General features: G+C 41.1%; 1 protein-coding gene across 20 annotated transcripts in view; it reads right to left on the bottom strand.

The window, feature by feature from the left end:
* Positions 1–24,387, bottom strand: part of TBC1D5 (TBC1 domain family member 5) — a 759,729-nt gene that overhangs the window by 686,013 nt on the left and 49,329 nt on the right. For 10 of the 20 annotated variants that reach the window (XM_033930686.1, XM_033930681.1, XM_033930680.1 and 7 more), the window contains exons 2-3: positions 15,501–15,524; positions 13,637–13,733 (exon numbers count right to left, since the gene is read on the bottom strand). The exons of 4 other annotated variants lie outside the window; for them this stretch is intronic. The gene's annotated coding sequence lies outside the window, so the exon portion shown is untranslated. The remainder of the gene's footprint in view (positions 1–13,636; positions 13,734–15,500; positions 15,525–24,387) is intronic. 6 more of the 20 variants (XM_033930692.1, XM_033930693.1, XM_033930696.1 and 3 more) reach the window with 2 other exon arrangements.

The following is a 24,387-nucleotide window of genomic DNA, read 5'->3' as shown; positions in this document are numbered from 1 at the left end:
AAATGGGCTAGACAATAGACAGACAATTTGGACAGACATGAATGAGTAGGAAAGAGGGGAAAAGTTACAATTAAGATATTTGTTAAAATTTACATAAAAAGGAAAACACTTTAGGTAAAAATGGGGTGAGGTAAGGTAGAAATTTGATTAATTATTAGAAGAATGCGAGAATTTAGAATAGATCTGTTATAAATCAAATGCGTCTTGAAATAAATATGTTTTTAAAATTTTTTTAAAAGAAGTAATGTCTTTTTCGTTTTAATAAAATTTGGAAGGGCGTTCCACAATGAAGGGGCCACCACGGAGAACATATCATTTCGTCTTGTGCCGATAATTCTCAACGAGGGGATTGAAAGCAAGTTCGATGAGGATGATCTTAGAGAGCGAGAGGAGTTGTATGGGACAATCATTTTTTATATAAATTGGGGTTCGTTAAAGATTAATGTTTTATAAACTAGAAATATAACTTTGAAAGTGATTCGATGAGAGATGGGAAGCCAATGTGATTTAATAAATAATGGGGTAACATGATCGTATTTTTTTGCTTTGTGAATTAGTTTAATTGCAGTGTTTTGGATAATTTGGAGCCGTCTCTTTTCTTTCTGGGTTATGTTGATTAAAAGGGAATTACAGTAGTCTAATTTTGAGATGATTAGAGAATGAACTAGAATATTAATTGATTTGGGATTTAAAAAGGAGGAAATTGAACGAAGAAGCCGTAGTCTGTAAAAGCAAGATTTAACTATTTCGCTAATATGGCTATGAAATGAAAGATCTACATCAATTATTACTCCAAGAATTTTCAATTGGGGTACAGATTCAAGAGGAGTATTGTCTAATATGAATGGTCGATAGGGAAGTGAGGTCCAATTTGAGGTCCTCCGTGTTTTGGACGGAGGTTTGTAGCAGATCGCGCATAGAGCGGAGCTCTTCCATGACTTCATGCAGGGCCTCAGTTTCAGTCTCAGCTTTGTTCGCCGGGGCTTTCTGTGGAGAGATGGGCTCAGTGCTCTTCCTTTTTCCGGTTTTGCTAGAAGCCATAGTTTAGCACCTCAGATAAATCGTAGATTATCCAGCAAAGTCACTTAGGGCAGCAGGGATTGATTCTTTTCATCGATCAGCCAGCAGAGCTCAACCACTACGCAGCCATTTCTTGTTGTGCTTGCTAGCGCCCCCCCCCCCCCCCCCCAATTTGGCAGTTTTTAAAATGAGGATAGGGAATCTATTATACTTCTCTGGGCATTTGACAATACCTCTCCTTGTGACACAATTTTCTCTCCAACAGGAATATCCCACCTTCCATTTGTCATAACCTCAAGTAGAAAGTGAGAGTGGGGAACCTTCCTTCCTTCATGCCTGTTCCATCTCTTGGACCTCTTCTGGTGGCCCTGTACAGACCCACCCCATGCCCTCAGGGTCCACCTGAGCCTCTTCTGGTACCTGAGGCAGATCTACCTCCATGGGAACTTTTTCTCCCACCCATGGTCTCCCACCCAAAGGGCCATTCCCTTCAATCACCTAAAAGGGAACCACATATGGCCAATGAATCCATGGGGGTTCAATCCCCTCCCCTCCCCCAAAGTGACTTTATATCTAACAGAGGCCCTAGGGATAGTTCCTGAAAAACGGCCCCAAGTTTCTCTCCCCTCCTGATCATGGCAACAAGGCAATTAACTATAAAAGAAACAAAAACTCCAATTTATAAGAAGAAAATATCAAAAGGCAATAAAAACATAAGAGATCACAGTTACAGTCTTGGTTCAACCAGCCATTTGACCCAAGACATGTCAGATTCTATCAAGTAGGGAAGGCTAATTTTAAATAAGTGTGTCTTCAAAGCCATTTTGAATTTCATAAAAGAAAGTTCAGTACACAGTGAATGAGACACTGAATTCCATAATATACTCCTGAGGGAATTCTGTGCAAAAAAAATATCTATGCATACAATATTTATCAAAATTAAGTATAACGACTGCGGTCTGAGTAGCAATTTTAAACATCTAAACTGAAAAGTTCTTAAAAATGCAGAATTATCTGCTAAGCTATCATATCACAGAGACACCTACCTGGAACCTGCTATAGCTCAATAAGTAAAAGCCCTGTGCTCCTCTTCCAGAGGTCATAAATTCAAATCCCAACCAGCTCCCCCAGCACATATTTTAATTGTGGCATTCTACCCTGCAGGTGCACATTGATGATCTCACAATGAGGTCACCATTGTGCAGCTGCAAACCTCCAATTGCAATAAAGCAGAAGCCATGCTAAAGTCTATATTTGGGGTTTTTTCTGTTTTTAACCTTTTCCAAATGAAGTTATGTATACAATCTATATATTTTTGTCATGTGCTTCATTTGCTGAATCCACTTGTTTTAAGAATGGCCTTAGTGGAGCAATCTTTAGTGAGAAAAAAAGAGTAGCTGTTTTTTTTAATGTGCTGTGCTTCAATTAATGGATCTTTCCCTCTAATTAACAAATAGCATTACTGTTTGCCCAGAAAAATAGAAAGGTTTGCATACAATATCAGGAAGAAAGGGAACCGAGATAGAGATGGGACTGTACTACCACCCACCTGGGCAAACAGAAGCAAAGGATGAAGAACTGAGAGCCGAGTTGAGGCGAGAATGTAAAAACGCAAACACCATAGTTATGGGAGATTTCAACTATCCTGGAATAGATTGGAGCCATGGAGTTTCAAAATGTTCAAAGGAATTGGAGTTCCTAGAAGCTGTACGGGACTGCTACTTGGAACAGCTTGTCAAGGAACCAATGAGAGGGACAGCTACTCTGGATTTAATCCTCAACGGGCTAAGAGGACCTGCCCAAGAAGTGGAAGTAGTGGGACCATTAAGAAACAGTGATCACAACATGATCCAATTCAAAGTGGAAATAGGTATGCCACAGGGGAGGAGAACCATTGCAACAACGTTCAATTTCAGGAAAGGGAACTATGATGCCATGAGAAAATGGTAAAGAGAAAACTCAGGGACAGCTCCAGAAAGGCACAGATGGTGGAGCAAGCCTGGACCTTATTCAAGGACATGGTAAACGAAGCGCAAAACGGTATATACCCAGATTTAGAAAAGGGTGCAGAAAGAAACAAGCAAAATACCCAGCATGGTTAACCAATGAAGTTAAGAAGGTGATAGGAGACAAGAAAAAATCTTTCAGGACGTGGAAAAAGGATAAAACCGAGGAAAATTGGAAAGAGCACAGGAAGCATCAAAAAAAATGTCACCGCGTGGTCAGAACGGCAAAAAAAGAGTATGAAGAGAGACTTGCCAAGGAGGCACGGAATTTTAAACCATTCTTTCAATATGTGAAAGGAAAACAACCGGCGAGGGAGGAGGTGGGACCCCTGGATGAGGGAGACAGGAAGGGAGTGGTAAAGGAGGAAAAGGAAGTAGCGGACAGATTAAACACATTCTTCTCGTTGGTCTTCACAAAAGAGGACACATCCAACGTGCCGGAACCGGAAAAATTCTTCAAGGGGGATCACGAGGAAAAATTATCGTGCATGGAGGTAAGCCTCGAAGAAGTACTCAAACAGATAGACTAAAAACTGACAAATCTCCGGGCCCAGACAGAATCCACCCGAGAATACTAAAAGACCTTAGAGACAAAATAGCGGAGTTACTACAGCAGATTTGCAACCTATCCTTGAAAATAGGGGTAATCCCGGAAGATTGGAGGATAGCGAATGTTACACCTATCTTCAAGAAAGGATCCAGAGGCGACCCAGGGAATTATAGACCGGTCAGCTTAACCTCAGTTCCGGGGAAGATGGCCGAATCATTAATCAAGGACAGTATCAATGAGCATATAGGAAAAAAATAAGCTGATGAGAACAAGCCAGCATGGTTTCTGTAATGGAAGATCATGCCAAACAAACCTACTGCACTTCTTTGAGGGGATAAGCGAACAATTGGACAAAGGTGACTCCATAGACATAGTATACCTGGACTTCCAGAAAGCCTTCGACAAGGTACCTCATGAGCGCCTACTAAGGAAACTGTGGAACCACAGGGTGGAAGGGGACATACACAGATGGATCAGAAACTGGCTGACTGACAGGAAACAGAGGGTAGGAGTAAAGAGACACTATTCTGACTGGAAAGGGGTCACGAGTGGATCCCGCAAGGGTCAGTGCTAGGACCATTGTTGTTCAATATATTTATTAATGACCTGGAAACAGGGACGAAGTGTGAAGTTATAAAATTTGCGGACGACACAAAACTCTCCAGTAAGGTTAGATCTGTTGAGGAATGTAAACAACTTCAAAGGGATCTGAACAAACTGAGTGAGTGGGCAAATAAATGGCAGATGAGCTTCAATGTAGAGAAATGTAAAGTCATGCACATAGGGAAAGGAAACCCGATGTACAACTACACGATGGGGGAGATGATACTGGGGGAAGGCAACCTAGAAAAGGACTTGGGGGTTTTGGTGGATAAAACAATGAAACCGGCGGCACATTGCGCAGCGGCCTCAAAAAAGGCGAACAGAATGTTGGGCATTATCAAAAAAGGTATCACTACCAGAACCAAGGAGGTTATCCTCCTGCTGTATAGGGCGATGGTGCAACCGCATCTGGAGTACTGCGTTCAATACTGGTCGCCATACCTTAAGAAGGATATGACTATACTCGAGAGGATCCAGAGAAGAGCAATAAAAATGATAAAGGGCATGGAAAACCTTTCATATGCTGAGAGGCTGGAGAAGCTGGGATTCTTTTCCCTAGAAAAGCAGAGACTTAGAGGGGATATGATAGAAACATAGAAACATAGAAAATGACGGCAGAAAAGGGCCACAGCCCATCAAGTCTGCCCACTCAATTGACCCTCCCCCCTTACTGTCCTCTTGGAGATCCCACTCTGATGACCCCTCCCCTTAACTCTACCCTCCTAGAGATCCAACATGTGCATCCCATTTATTCTTAAAATCTGGCACGGTGCTGGCCTCGACCACCTGTACTGGAAGCTCATTCCAATGATCAACCACTCTTTCGGTGAAGAAATATTTCCTGGTGTCGCCATGAAATTTCCTGCCCCTGATTTTCAGTGGATGACCTCTTGTGGCCGAGGGTCCTTTTAGAAAGAAAAAGTCATCTTCCACCTTGATACAACCTGTGATATATTTAAATGTTTCATAAGAACATAAGAAGTTGCCTCCGCTGAGGCAGACCAGAGGTCCATCCTGCTCAGCGGTCCGCTCCTGCGGCGGCCCATCAGACCCACTGCCTGAACAGTGGTCTCTGACCAATTTTATAATTTACCTCTAATCCTGTCCCTATAACCTTACCTCTACTCCTATCTGTACCCCTCAATCCCTTTGTCCTCTAGGTACCTGTCCAGACCTTCTTTGAAGCTCTGTAGCGTACTTCTGCCTATCACATCCTCCGGCAGCGCGTTCCATGTATCCACCACCCTCTGGGTGAAAAAGAACTTCCTGGCGTTTGTTCTAAACCTTTCCCCTTTCAATTTCTCCGAGTGCCCCCTTGTACTTGTGGTTCCCCTTAGTTTGAAAAATCTGTCCCTGTCCACTTTTTCTATGCCCTTCATGATCTTGAAGGTTTCTATCATGTCTCCCCTGAGTCGTCGCTTTTCCAGGGAGAAAAGCCCCAGCTTTTTCAGTCTGTCAGTGTATGAGAGGTCCTCCATATCCTTTATTAGCTTAGTTGCTCTTCTCTGGACTCTCTCAAGTACCACCATGTCTTTCTTGAGGTACGGCGACCAGTACTGGACACAGTATTCCAGGTGCGGGCGCACCATTGCACGATACAGTGGCAGGATGACTTCCTTCGTCCTAGTTGTGATACCTTTCTTAATGATACCCAACATTTTGTTCACTTTCCTTGAGGCCGTGGCACACTGCGCCGACGCCTTCAATGTTGTGTCCACCATCACTCCCAGGTCTCTTTCAAGGTTGCTCACCCCTAGCGGTGATCCCCCCATCTTGTAAGTGAACATCGGGTTCTTTTTCCCAACATGCATGACCTTGCATTTCCCTATGTTGAAGCTCATTTGCCACTTGTTGGCCCACTCTTCCAGCGTTGTCAGATCTTTTTGAAGGTCTTCGCAGTCCTCCATGGTTTTGACCCTACTGTATAGTTTAGTGTCATCCGCAATTTTAATAACCTCACTTTGTTCCCGCCTCCAGGTCGTTAATAAATATATTGAACAGGAGCGGTCCCAACACCGACCCCTGTGGAACTCCGCTCGTGACCCATTGCCAATCTGAGTAATGGCCTTTTACTCCAAGCCTCTGTTTCCTGTCCACCAGTCAGTTTTTGATCCATCGGTGGACCTCCCCTTGCACCCCGTGGTTCCATAGCTTCCTTAGCAGTCTTTCGTGTGGTACCTTGTCGAAGGCTTTTTGGAAGTCAAGGTAAATGATGTCTATGGATTCCCCTCTATCCACCTGGCTGTTTACCCCCTGAAAGAAGTATAATAAGTTCGTGAGGCAGAAGCAATGTTGGCTCGACTTTAGCTGCCCATTGTTTTCGATGTGTTCCCAAATGCTGTCTTTAATCAGCACTTTCATCATCTTTCCCGGGACCGAGGTCAAGCTCACCGGACTGTAGTTTCCTGGGTCTCCCCTTGAGCCTTTCTTGAAGATGGGCGTGACATTTGCTATTTTCCAGTCCTCTGGAATCTCTCCAGTCTCAATCATGTCTCCCCTCTCCCTAAGTTCTTCGAGGGAGTATAGCCGCAATTTATTCAGCCTCTCCTCGTATGAAAGATCATTGAGCCCCAAGACCATCCTGGTGGCCATTCTCTGAACCGACTCAACTCTCAGCACATCTTTATGGTAATGTGTCCTCCAGAATTGTACACAGTATTCCAGATGAGGTCTCACCATTGTTCTGTACAAAGGCATAATGACCTCGGGCTTCCGACTAACGAAACTTCTACGGATACAACCCAGCATTTGTCTAGCCTTGGATGAAGCCTTCTCCACTTGATTGGCAGTTTTCATGTCTTCACTGATGATCACTCCTAAATCCCGTTCTGCCGTAGTCCTAGCCAAGGTCTCTCCATTCAAGGTGTAAGTTCTGCACGGATTTTTGTTGCCAAGGTGCATGACCTACAAGATCATGAAGGGTATAGAGAAGGTAGAGAGGGACAGATTCTTCAGACTGGCGGTGGCAACAAAAACTAGGGGGCACTCAAAAAAATTGAAGGGAGACAGATTCAGAACAAATGCTAGGAAGTTCTTCTTCACTCAGAGGGTGGTGGACACCTGGAATGCACTTCCAGAAGATGTGGTAGAGCAGAGTACGATTTTGGGTTTCAAAATGGGATTGGATGAGTTCCTGAAGGAAAAGGGTATTGAAGGGTACAATTAGAGGGTTACTATACAGTACAAAATGCTTTAGAGTAATAGATCACTTATAGTCATTGACCTGGGGGGCCACCGCGGGAGCGGACTGCTGGGCATGATGGACCTATGGTCTGACTCAGCAGAGGCGATGAATATGTTCTTATTGATGTGACCTGTTTATGTGGTGGCTTATTAAATGTATTTTGAGCTTAGTAAAGCAAAAATAAAAACCCAGAGAGTTATTTAGCAGATCGAATTAAGGACATCCAAACTGTACCTAAGTTCTGTCCATAGAACTCAGGTCTATCTGAAGCCTAAACTATGATCAAAAGTAGACTTCCTTACAATACCTATAAGACCTAATTTTACAATTGCTATGTAGCTAGCAAGCTCACTCTGTAGCACACTGGTTAAACCTACAGCCAAATGTTGTTGGTTCAAATCCCATTCACTCTGTCTTATTGAAGAGAAATAAATAAAAGCATTAAACAGATCCAACTCCTAGTATTACAATTATAATGAAAAAAACAGCATAAAATCGCCATTCTAATAACATAATAATAAAATATTATAACATTAAGGACATTGTTTGGATGTCTAAATCTCACCTAAAACCTGATTCTCTAAAGGACGCCTAAAAAGTTAAGATGCCTAAACAGTGCTGAACTCTGCTGAGCGCGATTCTACAAAGGACACCTAACCTAGGCACCTAAACGTTTCATAGAATTGGTCATTTGAGCAGCATTATACCTTCTTCCAGTTAATTTATTTGTGAATTGTCCCACACCTAGGGGTAAGGCTTTATGTTTTACTTCTGTGAGAACTCTCCATAGTTATCCCTTGCACTACACTGCTGTGCCTCGACACCCGTTTTGATTCGTTTTTCTTTTAATTCTCTTTTTTTTTTTTTGTTGCAAGCTAATAAAAGACATCCATTGGCTAATTTTAAACTTTGAGTCCTGGTATACATTTAGCTTCTGCCTTCCATCCATTGAATTAGTGCTCTACCGCAAATGCTGCTTTACTACCCATGTTTATAAGTCTTGTGTTCATATTTTTCAATTATAACATTGTATTTATCCTGGCTTTATACTTGATTATCTTAATATATTTTCATGTTATATGCCTGGTTTTGTTTTAAATTCAATTACATACACACTGTTCTCCGTGATCTTAGTTTCTTTACCATTGTCACAATGATGCCTTATGTTTTAAGTGTAATATTCTTTTTATGCTTGATCACCCTGATATTTACTTTTATTGTTTAGCACTTTATTGCAAATGCTGCTTCACTACCCATGTTTATTAGTTATAAGTCTGTTTTCATATTTTCCAAGTGTAACAATGTGTTTATCCTGGTTTTATACTTGATTATCTTAATATTTATTTTTTCATGTTACATGCCTGGTTTAATTTTAAATTCAATTACATATATACTGTTCTCCATGATCTTAGTTTTAGGATTTTGAATGTGGGGAAACCTAAGGAAAGGGACAGAAACCTAAAAAAAAATTTTAAAGACACCCCCCTCCCCAATTTTCCTCATAGGCTCTAAAAGCCATACTCATTGTGACCTGTGATGGAAATGTGTTGCAGCTGCCTAGATGCCTCAGCTCCAAAAGTAGCTGGATCTGAGGGAAGAAATCACTGCCTCAAATGAATTGCTCCTTCAGAGCTGAATCTTCGGGCTGCCAGTCTGACCAGTGTCTGATTGAGCCTCAAACTCCCACAGACCCATGGACATAAAAAAGGGAAGGTGAAATGCATCTGGCATCCTGCAGGACCCCACTGAGCCCCCTACAGATGCCTGACAGCCTATGCCCAAGCCCCTGCGACGCAGAAGGCGAGCAATGCTACAAGGGGAACGGACTCCGAGCTCCAAAATGTTTCTGCAGACTAGCCAACAGGTACCACAGAGGGATTGGCCTGTCAGCTGCAGACCTTAGTCTGCTTCTCCTTCATGCAGGCAGAGCTGAACCCTCAACTAAGGGAGCTCTGAGCACCAAAATCAGTCAAAATACCATGAAATGACCAAAAAAGCCTGAAAAAAAGAAACAGAGCAGATCAGAAAGACGCCTTCTAGCTCGCGTGCATAAGGAAAAACTGAAAGCACAGAAGAGCCATCTAGTGAATAAGGAGAAATTCCTTCTGCATGGCTCATGAGTATTGGGATATTACCTGTCTGTACAGAATGACATACCTTTGCACTAGAAAAATATATTTCTTTTCCTTCATTTGATTTGGAGCCTATTTTGGTTTATGTTTTAAGTTACTTGCATATAGTGTATGTAAAATAAAATTAGCAAAAAAAATTGTCTTTTTTCTGCCATTTTTTTCAAAGTGATACAAAATATAGGAACTGTCACTGATATTTCTTATCAGCAAGCAGAAGTTTATATAAACAGATAAAGTATTTTACGAAGTTCCATGTGAAAATATACTGTAAAATTTTAACCGTATTTGAAAAATTTCCAAATATGTACTGGGCTAAAGTCTCTACTCAAGATTTATGATTGAGGATATACAGTATAACTGATATTTCCTATGTACGAGATTTCAAACAACTGTGTACATCCCTACAATGGCATGAGGAGCTTTTACTGAAGGAAAAATGGAAAATTAGGTTTTTACCTTTGAAAATCTTCTGTTAGTCCCTGTAGGATTCCATACGTTAGATGTTCAATCTCAACCCGCAATCCAGGAGTTGCATAAATCCAACACTTTCTGAGCACATGCTCCTCCCCCTTACACTGAGATAGAGCCATATCCAATTGAGTCCCAAAGCCAAGCAACATACCTGAACAAATCCATGACAAGGGGGGCACGGGGGAAGATTCCCAGCAACATAAACAATTTCTAAACTGATCAGCTCTGCAAAACATGAACGAGTAATAAACAGTCATAAAGGCAACTCAGAAAAACATTGAGGAACAATGTAGAACTAACCTGCTATGTTCAACAAGCACCCTAAGAAAGAACCTTCGGCAATGTGCATACTCACAGAAAACTCCCCACAGAATCTGTTATTATCCTTAAATGTTCTCTCTTTCTTTTAAATTGTATTTCTCCCCTCCACCCTATTGTTCCATGTACCGTAAGTAATGTTATATCATTAAAAGTTTGTTAACTGGACCCCTTTTAAAATTTTTATTGTAAAATGCTTAGAATTTATGATTAGCGTTTTATCAAATTTTTAATAAACTTGGAATGGCTGGAAATTCTTCAAGCTTGTAAGGAGAATAACCGAGGCAGAAATAAGCAGGCTATTCCAAACCACTGAGTATACACAGAGAGAGTGGGTCATTTGGAATCCTACAAGGACTAACAGAAAGATTATCATCGAAGGTAAAAACATAATCTTCCATTCTGTTACGTCCCTTCTGGATTCCATACGCTAAGTGACATACCAGAGCAATGGTAGTAACTAGGGAAGGACAGAAGAACCTGCCCCTAACACCGAGGTCACAAAAGTGGCATCAGATCAAGCCGCCACATCCACTCAGTAAAACCGGGTAAAAGTATGAAGAGAGGACCAAGAAGCTGTCCTGCAAATTTCATTGGGATGAATTGCGCGAGACTTCACCCATGATGCAGCAACACCTCTAGTCGAATGGGCCTTAAGGGAAAATAATAGCTAGCTACTTGCCTTGGGCAATGTAAGTCGTGGAAATGGCCATTCAAATCCATTTAGCAATTGAGAACTTGAACGCCGACCAACCACAGCAAAGGACAGACATGCACTGTGTAATCTCATATGACAGGCACGTGCCAAAAGGAAGCGTCCGCCACCACTTTGATACCTAAAGATGCCACTTCAAAAAGCTTTTTCAACATAATGTTCTACTCTGTGATCCTGAGAATCCTTAAGCCCTATCATTAGGGAGGGCCATGCACCGGATAACCTGCACCACAGTGAAATCTACTTTAGGCTGCTCAAAAACCTGCTGAAAATCAGGAGCCAGTGTATAAAGCTTAGATATAGCTTTAGAAAGTTGAAAAGGGCTTTTTGGGGTATCCCATTGTTTTGTAACCAGACCAAGAAGCTGTGGATGGGATAGAAAAAAGGAGGACAACACATTAGAACGGTCCATGACTGAAGCCTGAGATATGGAAGGTAGAGAATCTAATTTGAGCTCTTTCAGAACATCAGCAATAAAAATGGATGACAGAACCATGCTTAAAGAGTCTGCAGACAGAAGAGTCATCACCCAAATCCAGACTCTCAAGGCAGCCAAGGTGACTAGTCCCAGCAAAGGTATCAGTTGGATCCAATATAGAAGCAGTGTCAGAAGACAGAAGAGGCATAATATCTGAATGGCAACTACTGCAATCGAAGTCTGCAACAGCTGGATGAGAGGGCTCCTGAAAGGAATCTCCGGCACCGGCACAACCGGCCAAGAAAGACCAGATGAGCATGTCGGCTGTGTCAAAACGAGCGGAGTCTGAAGAATACGCTTTCCAGAGGAGGTAAAAACAATCTTCCATTCTGTTACGTCCCTTCTGGATTCCATACGCTAAGTGACATATCAAACTCCAGAACGGCCCCGAGATTTTTCCCAAAGTCCCAGAGGAGGCAAAGTCTGAAGCTCCCACCTCTTCCCCCAGCGCGCTATGGCATGCGGTGCACAGTCACTGATCCTGTGCCAATCCAGTGCATTCAATGCACACATTTGACAGATTAGGGACTAGGGAGTCCATCCCAAATGATTTTTAATCAAATCAATGGGTTCTGAGACAGAAATAAAACTTTGAAAAAAGATCCTTTAAAATTCAAGATGACTGCCGCCAGCGAATTCACGCAAAAAAAAAAAAAAATAGATTTGAGGTCTGGGGGGTAGGGGACCTGAACTCTACCCTCAGAAACTGTGAAAAACTAGTTTTAAAATGTTTCACCTACCACCCCCAAAGTTCCCATTGGAAATAATGGAGGTTTACTCATAGTTTCTGATGTGTCAGCCTGTCAGCTCTTTTACACAGCAGCTGAATGGAAGGAAAGGATTTTCTGCCTCAGAATAGCTTCAAACTGGCCAGACTTGAAATCTTTGGACTGCCAGTCAGTCGGATACCAACTGTAACCTCCGGCCCCATGGATCCTCACCATGTGACCGGAAATGCAGCCTACACGCTTAAACCCGTGGGGGGGGGGGTCACTCTAGACACATACAGCCTGTGCTTAAATTCGTGACAAGGTCAGTGGGTAAGCGAACTCCGAGTCTAAGAAGGGTGGCACACAGCAGGCTGGCTCTGCAGATCCACCAAAGTTTCTCTGAGAAGCAGCAGTCCGGTTCCACAGGACTGTGTCATTTCCTCCGACAGGGAACCATCGGTGAGGGATTTCAAGGCACTGAAGCCACCAAAAAAATAAGAAAATAAAGCTGAGCAATTCAAAAGACTTCTGCACAGACTACTTGAAAAAAATGAAACTGGATATGACTAGCTCTCAGTCTAAGGGAGAGGAGGAGCATGTGCTCAGAAAAGTGTTGGATTTCTGCAACTCCCAGATTGCAGGTTGGGATTGAACACCTAGCATATGGAATCTGGAAGGGACGTAACAAAAAAACTAGGTAACACAATGAAGTATCTTAAAGCACTGTTTCCTCCTGTTAGAACTTTAGTGTGGTGAGAAGAATCAACCAACCCTTTTGTGGACTAAGCCCTCTTCCACAATGAAAACATATATAACAAAGTAGGTGGTAATATTTGATAAGCAAGTTGAGATTTGGGAATAAATTCATGGTTTACATTTTGATGCATTACGTAGACTCAACTGAATATAGTGCTCAAGGTCAATGATATTTCTTTTTTTATTTGATTTTTTATTTATTCAATTTTCTATACCTTTCTCCCAGGAGAGCTCAGAACGGTTTACATAAATTTATTCAGGTACTCAAGCATTTTTCCCCGTCTGTCCCGGTGGGCTCACAATTTATCTAGTGTACCTGGGGCAATGGGGGGATTAAGTGACTTTCCCAGGGTCATAAGGTGCAGCGTGTGTTTGAACCCACAACCCCAGGGTGCTGAGGCTGTAGCTTTAACCACTATGCCACACTCTCCCCTATTTAAAATTATTTTGTGACCACAAAAGTGAAAAAAAGAACTTTTTAATCAAAACTACATATAGTAAAGGAAAAAAAGAATAATTTAGTCAGGTTTGTATTGCATAGCTGAATAATGGTATGGTAATGCCAGTTTAGTCCAATTCCAGTATTTAAAAATGCACAGGACACATACTCCAGAATAATGATGAAGATCTTTAGCAGTTAAACGTAATGCATTCACAAGGATTTTTTTCTGTTATTTAGAAACAAACAGTTACCTTAGCTAACAGCTGCTACTTCCCACAGGACTCTGGTTGTTTCTAAGGCACAGCCTGCTCCCAAATATATACTCACATCAGGGTTTCGCATTCAATTCTGTAAACGTTGCAATAAATTAACAGAAAATGTGTTAGTTTCACACATTTGTTCCATATTTTAATATTTGTTAATAAATTCTTTTGTACTTTGTCACCACCTCTACCCACTTTTTACAATAACATTAAAAGATTGTTAATTACAAAATAAATCTGTATTTCAAAGAAGCTGTGTTATGAATTTTAGATAAGTCCAAAATATGTCACATAAAGCTTGTTATTTTAGATACTACGTAGTCAATTCAGACATTTATGCCTGAGATGCATGTCATGTTGGATTTATGCGCTAAAAAGTGCTAAATCAGTCAATCTGACTAGTTTATCCACGTCAATTCATTAATAAGACAGTAATGGGAGAATTCATCAATGTGTGCTACTGTTAAGTTGTGCTATCTTAGCATAAGGTTTCATTGACTAAATTGGGATTCTGTGTTAATATAGCACGACTTCTGGTAAAATAACCTGTCTTAACAGTAACACACACTGATGAATTCTCCCTTAAGTATTTTTCTTCTGAAAAAGTAACTCATTCCATTTTAAGAAATGGATTTATACATCAATATAAGGGAAATTATTTTTACTCATGAATTAATAAACTTGTCTTGGTTAAACAGTATTCTGCTGGCTTCTATTTTAGATCACAGAGAGCTAGCTGTTCAAGGAGAGCAAATTGAACTAACACAAACAGGTAGTAAGTAAAGGAAAAATATTGTTATAGGACATACCTAATAAGTGTGACAATTTTTAATACAGGTTTATAAATTAATTTTTCTACTGCAAAATGTTTGTAAAGGAGTATCTACTCCTGGCAGGAATTGGATGCAACAAAGAGATTCGGTTCTTACATTGCTAATATCATTTCTTCTAGTAGACAGGTGTATCATTCTGGACGGACAGATAATATCCCAGTAATTGCAAACCGTGCAAAAGGAATCCACGAGAAGTACAGACAAAACAAAAAAAAGGCAAACAAGATGTCCTAATCAACCAATAAGTAAGCTTTATTGTTAAAAAAATGTCCCAACAAGGATCCAAGTTTTGGCATCAAAGATGCCTTCATCAGGGTACATTAAGGACATAAAATCAATGAACATATGTATGTGAATAAACAAAGTGAGCAAAGCAGAAAAAAGAAGACCTAATATTCCACAGGAAACAGAGCAGTCCAAACTCAAACACACTGTGGAAACTACAATGTTCTTGACTTTCCTTTTATTTCTTGCAAAAATCTTCCAACAATGTTAAAAATTGATCCACATTGATTACATTGGCAAAGCAATAAAATAACTATAAATAAACAAAGCAATAAAAATAAGCAATGAATACATGATAGATACTATAATGGAAATGCAAAATCAAGGACCAGAAAACTCATAGATATATGCAGTCACAATATGGCAGTATCAAAAAATGGTGTGGATGAATATGTGTATTGCTGTATCATAAAACACATAAAATAACCATGTCAAGATCAAGGTAAAACAAATATACAGAAATAGACATGCAGATAAATATGTGTATGTGCATTGCAATTTAATGATGCCCACATGGAATAACCATATCAGAACCAAGGTACAATAAAGGAACGAGAAACCACGCCAACCAGAAAAGAGACTTATGGTGAACCAAAGGTAAACCAAAACTTTGCTGAATAGGAAACTGCAAGTGGCCAAATAAACTTTATGAGAGGGAAAGCCTAGAGGGTGGCAAAAAAACAGAGTATGGCAATAAAAAGTTGACATAGGGTAAAGGAAGTCAAAAGGAGTACCTGATACATGTAGAAGATGAAAATCTAAAGCCGGAACAAGGGGTACAAGAAAAAGGGAAAATTAAATATTAAAAAAACAATATTATAAATTTATTTATATATTTATTTTAAAAATTTATATACCATTTAAACCTAAATGGTTTACATATCGTTACATACATAATTTAATCAAACAAATAAAATCAAACAAATATTAACAGATAATCATCAGAAAATCACGTGATGTGCTCATCAAAAGAACAACCGCAAAGATCAGTTCCTAGAAAAATGCATTAACAAATAACTGCGTTTTTAATAGTTTTCTGAAATTACTCTTGGTCATGACATTTTCGTAATTGACCGACAAGTGAATTCCCCCGCACAGCAAAAGGCCATTTTACTGGTCTCAGCATATTTTAGATTAACATTTGTTTTTAATAACGCTGAGTTTTCAGCACGCAGAGAACTAGAAGGTAAATAATTTAACATGTTACTTTTAAACAATTCAGGTATGGTTCCATACAAGAATTGATGGCAAATCATTATTGCTTTATATTGAGATCTAAAAACAACAGGCAGCCAGTGCAATTGTTGGGAGATAGGGCGAGATGTGATTGTATTTAGATACACCTGTTATCAATCTTTTTCCAGCATTCTGCACAACTTGAAATGCCCTGTATCTTGTCTTAGTTAATCCAAGATACAGAACATTGCAATAGTCAAGCCTAGATAATACCATTGCCTGAACATTGGCTTTACACGATGCAACAAGTGTATTTGCGCAAAACGTGCTTGTACAGTTTTTGCAACTTGTAAATTCATTGAGAGGCCACAATCCAACTTTACACCAAGAACCATCATTGACTCACTTACTGGAAGAAGATCATCAATAACCTTTAATTCCTTGGGCCATTTAGGATCAGGTTTCCCCACAAACATAATCTGTCTTATCCACATTCAGTTTCAGAACCTGTTCTTCCATCCACTCAACAATCTTACTCGTATAATTACTCAGTAACCTTTCTAAATCCTTTCCCCATTCACACACCGGAAGGAAGAAAATAATATCATCCACATAAATTCGATATTCAAATCCCAAGGATTGAAATAATTGGCCTATTTTAGCCATATAGATATTAAATAACAGTGCAGAAAGTGCTGATCCTTGAGGAACTCCAGTCTTTACTAAATGTTCATCTGAAATCCTACATCCACTATGCACTTGAAATGAACGTCCAGTGAGATACGTATTGAACCATTTAAGGACAACATCATTCATTCCAAGATTCAGCAATCTCAACAATAATCTATGGAGATTTATCTAATCAAATGCTCCTGATGCAATGATACTAGACAAAAAATTGCATGTTGGTCCATCCCTAATCGTAACGTGTCTAAAAACGAAACCAATAGTAGTTCTACACTATGGCCCTGATTCTGCAAATTGCGTCTAAAGTTAGGTGCCGTTTAAGGCCTAAGTTAGGCGTCCTTTGTAGAATCGCACTCAGCAGGGTTCAGCACTGTTTAGGTGTCTAACTTTTTAAGCGTCCTTTAGAGAATCAGGTTTTAGGTGCGATTTAGACGTCCAAACAATGTCCTTAATGTTATAATATTTTATTCTTATGTTATTAGAATGGCAATTTTACGCTGTTTTTCATTATAATTGTAATACTAGGAGTTGGACTTGTTTAATGCTTTATTTATTTCTCTTCCATCAGACAGAGTGACTGGGATTCAAACTAGCAACATTAGGATGGAAGGGTATAGGCTTAACCAGAGTGAGCTAGCAAGCTACATAGCAATATAAAACTGGGTCTTATAGTCACTGTAAGGAAGTCTACTTTTGAGCACAGTTTAGGCTTCAGATACACCTGAGTTCTACAGATGGAACTTAAGCACTCTTTGGACGTTCTTCTGGAACTTAGGCATAGTTTGGATGTCCTTAATGTGATCTGCTAAATAGTAATCTGGGTTTTTATTTTTGCTTTACTAAGCTCAAAATACATTTAATAAGGCACCACATAAACAGGGCACATCAAAACAGATATATTGCTTGCAAAACCTTCTATTTTTGTGGACAAACAGCAATGTTATTTGCTAATTAGAGGAAAAGATACATTAACTGAAGCCAGTAGCGTACCAAGGTCAGGACAGGATACCATAACAGTACTGTTCTGAAGACAGATCTGGCCTCTGAAAGCTAATTGAAAAATGGATTAGTCAAATAAAATGGTATTTTCTTATTTATCATTATTTTTTTTATTTTTATTTGTTAATTTGTAAAGTGGTGATTGTTATGTATCATTTTTTTCAAATTTACATCTACTGTCTTTACATTTTGCACAGTATTAGAGGACATGTGTTACTGTTTTTGTGGTGTTGTGGTGTTGCATTGTATGCAGAGTCTGGTTTCTTGGCGGTTCAGTTTAACTTTTGTCTACATATTTCTATTTTTAGTTTGTGATTATTCCATATTGGGCGAGGGTGTATCTCTGTTCTGTGTGTATGAAAAGAACACAGTTTTCAGTTGGCATTGACTGAAGGATCAATTGACTGTGCGAGATCTGGCTTGTTTAGTTTTACAATGTATGTGTTGGTGTTCTAGTGCTCACTGCAGTGTTTAAGATACTGCCTTTTCCTAGGTACACTCTTGTTGTGCGATATGTGGATTGTTACTAAAAATCATATTTTTCATATAGAATTGGGGGGTGTCAAAAAAATGATGGGTCCCAGGTGTCACATATGCTAGGCTGGCATCTGTCTGAAGCACAGCACATGAAAAACATAGCTTTAGTTTTCTTGCTAAAAAGCTACCCTTTTTTTCAGACTAAACAGTGCTCGAAAAAAAAACCCCCAAAAACCCCCTTTATTCTCATGATAATCCTGTTGTTTCTAGCACTGATGCTCATTAAATGCTGAAACTGTAGATCTTGTGCCTGGAGACCCAACTCCTGATACAACTCTGTTTTCTTTCGCTCAAAATAACTTATCTTCCCTTCTTGGTCAAATTTCATTAATCAGACACAACCCCAGGTCTGGCCGCGCTCCGGTGGTGGCTAACAACTTGGAGTCCCAGGTGGCTGCGGAAACATACCACCATCCTCTGCAAATTGCAACCAGCACATGACAAAAATATATAGATTGCATGTAACTTCATTTGTAAAAGCTTAAAAAATGAAAAAAAAAACCAAATACAGACCTTAGCATGGCTTCTACTTCATTGCAAATGGAGGTTTGCAGCTGCACAATGGTGACCTCATTGTGAGATCATCAAGATGCACCTACAAGGTAGAATGCCACAATTAAAATATGTGCTGGGGAGCTGGTTGGGAATTGAACTTATGATCTCTGGATGAGGAGCACAGGATTTTTACTTATTGAGCTATAGCAAGTTCCCTGTGATACGATAGCTTAGCAGAGCTCTAAGGTGGCAACAATCTCTCCAGGGTGATCTCCTCCAACAGGGCACACAGCAACAGGAAAAGGCTCTGCCAGAAATATTGAAAAGAATTCACTTCTCCCTCCATATCCACGGGGGTTAGGTGCAGAGCAGGACTGTGAAGTGTGAAAAAGCACGAATAACTTCTCGGCCAGCTCTAACCCACCCCGCCTCCCTCCCGTGCTTTAAATACAAACTCTCACTCAAACATACCATCCCGGACCTTACCTGGTAGTCTAGCGGGCTTTCGGGGCAGAAGCGATGTTCCTGCGCTCCTGCCCCTTGCAGATCACTCATAGGAAATGGCTGCGGGGAATTCCTGTCATAGTCTCGAGAGACTACGGAAGCTCATGGCAGCCATTTCCTATGAGTGATCTGCACTGGATAGGAGTGTAGGAAGATCGCTCCTGCCCCGAAAACCTGCTAGACACCAGGTAAGGCTTAAACCGCGGATTTGGAGGGAGAAGTGTACTTGCATAAAGAGGTTAGAACGGGGCCAACAGCTTGTAGTCTTTTCCAAAACAGTGTCGCTCAGGAAACGAAAGTGAAACCAGTGCCAATGGTGCACTGCTCTTATAAACAAAAAGGCAAGAACGTGCCTACGCAAATAGCGTGGCTCCTTAAGGGTAACTTTAAAAATATAAAACCATAAAGGTTTAAAAGAAGGATGTGAAAGGAAAAGGAAAAAGGGAACTTGTGTAAAATAAAAATTAAAAACCTAAGAAAATAATGACCATGTCGTTGTGGCACTGCTCTGATAGACAAAGGAGGGGGGGGGGGGGGGGGGCAAGCTGGCACGAGTGGCATGGCTGCATGAGGAGAAAAGTAAAAAAGTACTTGGTCTTGGAGGTTGAGATGTACAATGTCAGCATCTATGAGACAAACATGGATTTTTTTTTGTTGCATAGAAGTTTTTGGACCCCTGTTAGATTACTAAAATTAGTTCTAAATCAAATAGATGCTGGCACCGTCATCTCGACACTAAATCATCTTCTCTTCTTTTGTCCCTTGATACTTAACTTTTGGCGATCCTGGGACTGTCTGCCAAGTCTCTTCCCTGAAGAAGCCCTTTCTGGAAACGTCAATCGCTCCTCTTAAACTTACTTGCTCCACTTCATCACTGACGCTGAAACCGTGGATTGAAGACAAAGTTTTATTTTATTTTTCTTTCCAGCTTATGATTTATCTTTAATCTTATCTATTGTTTTGCCTTTTGTCTTTGTTTTGTTCTATTTCTATCATTTAAATTTCTCCAGAATTCTACTGTTCAACGGCTCCCCCTTCTGCTTCTATTCCTTTCTCTCCTCTCTTCTACCTTCCAAAGTATTTAGATCAATGCTGTCTTGTTAAAATGTTTATTTTATTTTTATTTCTCCTCTAACTCTACTTTTCACTTCTCTATTACCCTCCAGGTACTTTAGTTAGATTGTGAGCCTTCGGGACAGTAAGGGAATTTTTCAAGTACCTTTCTTATTTCTAATCTTAATGTATATTTTCTGTAAACCGCTTAGAACCTAACGGATGTAGCGGTATATAAGAAATAAATTACATTACATTTGGGGTCAAATAAATAGAATTCTGGAAGTTCCATTGACGTATGACGTAGTGCTGTTTGGTACATTATTGATGGCCCAAAGTCCAATAACTCCATATAACAATAGATTACTTTTCATTATGACAGGAGTTGCCATACAGCTTATTTTGAAAAATTTGGGACAGGTTAGACTATGGGCTCCTTTTATCAAGCCGCGCTAGCGGTTTAACGCATGTAATAGCGCACGTTAAACCGCTGGCCATGCTAGCCACTACCGCCTCCTCTTGAGCAGGCGGTAGTTTTTGGCCAGCGCGGGGGTTAGCAAGTGATGAAAAGTCACACGCGTTAACCCCGCTAGCGCAGCTTGATAAAAGGAGCCCTATAGTTTTTGGTGGGAATCCTTGTGCCAAACTTATAAATTTGAACATATGAGTTCAATATAATTGGGACATTATAAGAAATTCAAGGAGGTTTGGGACCTATTGGCAAAATTTTGTAGAGATTGATTACTAGTTTTGCCCAATTATACAAATCCAGGAAGGGTGGGTGGGTGGGTGGGGGGGGGGAAATGTATTTAATCTATTTTTTAATTGTAGTTTGCTTATCTTGGTCATTTGTATTACTCTTGATTGTCTTTATAGAGTATGAAAGGGTGGATGGGGGGAAGGAATATATACTTATATCAATTGATGGAATTAAGTGCTGTTTATTTTGTAAATTATTTGATATGTTGCACTTGATGTTGGTTCTTAAAAGGAATAAAGATTTTGGAAAAAAAAAAGTACTATAAAATTTTAAGGGGAATGGTAAAAAAATAAAAAAATATCTTATGTTTAAAAACTTGAGTATGAAAGTTGAAAACTAAAAATAAAAGGCAGAACAACAAAACAACTGCCACGAGTGGGCCTGAGTGGATGACGTCATGTTTTGGCCAGTGTGTGTAGAAATAAAAAATATAACTGGATTAATAAAGAAGAGGAGGAACAAAAAACAATAGTACAAAACAGTAAGGGGCTCATAGTCAAAACAGAAATACAGTCAAACCTCGGTTTGCGAGTAACCCGGTTTGCGAGTGTTTTGCAAGACGAGCAAAACATTCTCGCAAAATGTGTCTCGCAAACCGAGTGTTGACTCGATTTGCGAGCACCCCCGATAACCGGCATCGCTCCCCCCGCTCGAATCGGCAGAGACTGGGAAGAAGATCTTCAAGCGGCACCGGCACTTGTGGGCCGCGTGCCGGTGCCAAAGGGGGGGTGAGTTAAAGTTGGTCGGGCGGGGGGTTCCTGTTCTCACGGGGGGGTGCCAATTCGAGCGGGGGGGCCTTTGCGATCGGGGGGAGCGGTTCTCGTGCCGGTGCCAGATGGGGGGGTGAGTTAAAGTTGGGCGGGCGGGGGGTGCCTGTTCTCACGGGGGGTGCCGGATCACGCGGGGGGAGGGGACTTTGCGAGAGAGGGGGGGGGAGCAGCGCCCTGGCCTCGGGGGATGGGAACGTATCAAAGCGAGTTTCCATTATTTCCTATGGGGAAACTCGCTTTGATAAACGAGCATTTTGGATTACGAGCATGCTCCTGGAACGGATTATGCTCGTAATCTAAGGTACCACTGTACATCTAAAAACCGGCCTAAATCGGCACTTAGACAATCAGTGAGACAAGTCGTCCAAGTGCCGATAATCGAACTGGGTATTAGACGTATCTAAAAATGACTTAGGCCTTCACAGTGCTGCAGTACTCCCAGAGTTAAAAGGGGCATTTAGGAGGCGAGGGTGGGATTTGGGCGGGACGTGGGACATCCTAGGCTTGGTCGTACTGCATGTATAACTGTAAGTTTAAAAACACTGCCTAGACCAGGGGTAGGCAATTCCGGTCCTCGAGAGCCACAGGCAGGTCAGGTTTTCAGGATATCCATACTAAATATGCACGAGATAGATCTGCATCTCAAGGAGGCAGTGCATGCAAATCCATCTCATACATATTCAATGTGAATATCCTGAAAACCTGACCTGTCTGTGGCTCTCGAGGACTGGAATTGCCTACCCCTGGCCTAGACAGAACTTGGACGTTGTGACTTAGGCCATCTAAAACCAGGTCTAAGTCACAAGAAGGTATCCAAAGTGATCAGATTACCACTGCAGGGACAAAGTACAGACTTCTACACATTCCCCCCCCTTTCCACTGCCATAAAAATTGTAATAACAACTTTACATATCTGCCTCCAGAACATAAACATCTGGCAGCCTGGCATAGGAAAGCCTATTAGAGCTGTACAGAGGTGGCTTAAGTGGTCTGGGGGGTGGGCTAGTGAACCATGGAGAGGAGGACTCAGGCCAATAAGCAACTCTAACCACTACATGCATGGTGAAACATGTGCACCCCCCAAAAAAAGCAAAACTATTATGTATTGCCATATAAATGGCACCTGCAGCCATAAGGGCTATTGAGATGGTAGACAGGTGGGTCTAGTCGATTCTGAGAGGTGGTTTCACAGTAAAAAGTCCTTTCATGAATCTGGAGATCAGAGGATGAGTAGTAAGTGGTTTACCTTCCACTGGTTAAGAAAAGGCAGTGATAGCACCGAGATGGACCCTAATGGATGTAGACTTGAGGCCAGTCAGATAAATGAAGAAGATAATCTAGAATGAAACAGAGATGGATTTTGGGTCCTGGTGATGAAGGAGACAACAGGAAGAAAAACGTGGCCACTGTTGCTGGTAACACTGCTGAATGGCTGGATTTCTGGAAGCTTCCAAAATGAGTCTGACAAGCTGAGAAATATGAAAATCAGTTGGATTCAGCCTGAGAGATACCAAGCTGTCAGGTGTAAAGACTGAAGGTTGGGATGTAGAAGAGAACCATGACTCTGCGTAAGAAGAGATGGAAAAATCAGCAGAGGTATTGGTTCCTTGACACTGAGCTGAAGTAGAAGGAAGAACCAAGGCTTTCTGGGCCACTGAGGAGCTATGAGTATTATGCTTGGCTTTCACTAGTGTCTTGAGAATTAGAGGAATGGGTGGAAATGCACAGAAGAACTTGTGCATCCAATCCAGTAGAAATCCAGAGTCTGGGGTAGAATTGATGCAACTTGTCGTGGGGAGACGCAAACAAATCCACTTGAGGCGTCCCTCATTGAGAAAGCACGGGATGGAGAGCTGTAGAATTTAGCATCCACATGTGAGGTTGAAGAATTCTGCTGAGCTTGTCTGCTAAGAAATTCTGTTCCCTTTGAATGTAGACTGCTTTGAGAAAGATGTTGCAAGCAATCGCTCAAAGCCAGATCTTCTGTGCCTTGTGACATAGAAGGAGAGAGCCTGTGCTTCCTTGTCTGTTTATATAGGACATGGCTACTTGATTGTCTGTACGATGCAGTAGGACATGGTTGACTATTAAATGCTGGAAAGCTTTGAGGACATAATAAATCCTGAGTTCCAGGAGATAGATGTGAAATCGTTGTTCTTTGGTGCATCAGTGACCCTGAGTTTGAAGGTCATCCAGTGGAGTCCCTCAAGCATAGGTTGACAAATCTGTAGACAAAACCTTTGATGAGGAAGCGTGTACAACAGACGAGTTCATCCACCACTGAAACGACTGTTGAAGAGACAAGGGGACAGAAATGTGTTGAGAGTGGGTCTATCGCCTGAGACTACTGTGAAGCTAGAGACCATTGAGGCATAGTGAGATGAAGCCTAGTAAAGGGAGTCACATGGACTATGGAAGCCATGTGATCTAGAAGAATCAGCCTGCACCAGGCTAAAAACTGGTAAATCTTGACCCTCCTGAGAAAGAAACGGCCTTAGCTGAGTGGTATCAATTGATGAGGCAGTCATCTAGAGAGACTTGAAGGCTCTGGGACCTCAAGGCCACTACCACAACCACCAGGCATTTGGTGAAGACTCTGGGAGAGGATGCCAGGCCACTTGAAAACTGAGGAACTTTCTG

Source organism: Geotrypetes seraphini, chromosome 2 (assembly GCF_902459505.1).
Source record: "Geotrypetes seraphini chromosome 2, aGeoSer1.1, whole genome shotgun sequence".
Taxonomy (NCBI): domain Eukaryota; kingdom Metazoa; phylum Chordata; class Amphibia; order Gymnophiona; family Dermophiidae; genus Geotrypetes; species Geotrypetes seraphini.
Note: the sequence above shows the minus strand (reverse complement) of the source record. Positions and strands in the feature narration are given on the sequence as shown.